Raw genomic sequence first — 1,521 nt, 5'->3', positions numbered from 1 at the left:
TAACCCTACAAATTTAATTACAGCTTATCGTCTTGCTCGTATCCAAGAGGAAAAAGTACTCCTCCACCAAAAGCCTTCCACCTGGTCTCCCTCAGTCCCCTATACTGAACCAGCAATCACTAAATACAAACCTTCACAAACCTAGCCCATCACAGAACCGAACCCCTCCTTCAACAAAGTTGTAGTGCCTATCCATAAAATTAGTCCAACCCAAATGAAACTAAGAAGAGAAAAAGACTTGTGTTATCACTGTGACTCTAAATGGCACCCTGGCCATCTTTGTAACAGTCCTAAGTTGTATTTGATTGCTGAGGTGGAGGACGATAGTGACGAGTCTTTCGAAGCTACTGGCTTGTTTTCTGACTAGTCCATTTAAAAAGGGCCGTGTAATGAGGAAAAGGTGCCACAAAAGGTTCTTGAAATTTCACTACATGCCATCAGTGGTTCTAGGAACCCTAAGACTATGAGGGTAAAAGGCAAGATTGGGAATCAATGGATGATAATTCTTATTGATTAGGAAGTACACATAACTTCCTAGATCCAACAATTCTATATAGAGTTCACATACCCTTAGTAGAGAAGGATAGAATCAAGGTTAAGGAAGCAAATGGGGAGATGGTGACTAGTGAAGGCAAGGTCATGGGTGTGAATGTTTCTATTCAAGGGTCCTGTTTTTTGGTCGATATGTATGTTCTTGTGTTGGCTGGATGTGATATGGTACTGGGGGTGTGGTCGTTGCAGGGTTTAGGCCCAATCTTATGGAATTTCAAAGAATTAACCATGCAATTTACAGCTCAACAAGCTACTGTTCAGTTAAAAGGGCTCACTGGCAATACTTGGATTGAAGAGGGTCCCATTCACAAAGGTAGCCAATTGGGAAGCAAGGGCATCCTTTTGCACTTCATTGAAACTATAGCAACCCACCAACCCAACCAACCCCCAGAAAATATACAGAACCTTCTCAACCAGAAAATATAGAAAGTGTTGGTGACTATGTGGTAGGTGTGTGAGGTGTTTGGGAGATGGGAATATGCGAGAAAATATATGAACACAATGGATAACAACTCAACGAGGGAAGATGAAGACTTTCTTTTTGGTATTTGTAGATATTTTGAGAAATCAAAGAATAAGAATAATAAGGCTTAGGATATGTTTGAAATGCAAGGTAACATAAGAACAAGTAGGAAAATATATAAACAAAGATATATGGAAGAACAGAGATAGATAGATAAAGAGATTCAACACCTATTCATGAATTGCAAGGTGTTAATCCTCTCATTGGGATTTACAAATTGCACCCAAAAGAGCCCAAGTGCAAAAGCACCGAAACTGTTCACAAGAACACATCAAACCATTCCACAAAGGAAAGTGTCAAATGATCAAAAAGCCAAAAGATGTAAAATGAAATACTAAGGGTCCTATTTATAGGCTTACAAGGTAGAAACCTTAAATAGGTCCCACAAATAGTAAAATACTTAAAATAAATAAATAAATTGAAATAATAAATAAAATGAATAAATC

This window comes from Carya illinoinensis, chromosome 5 (genome assembly GCF_018687715.1).
Source record: "Carya illinoinensis cultivar Pawnee chromosome 5, C.illinoinensisPawnee_v1, whole genome shotgun sequence".
Lineage (NCBI taxonomy): Eukaryota > Viridiplantae > Streptophyta > Magnoliopsida > Fagales > Juglandaceae > Carya > Carya illinoinensis.
Note: the sequence above shows the minus strand (reverse complement) of the source record.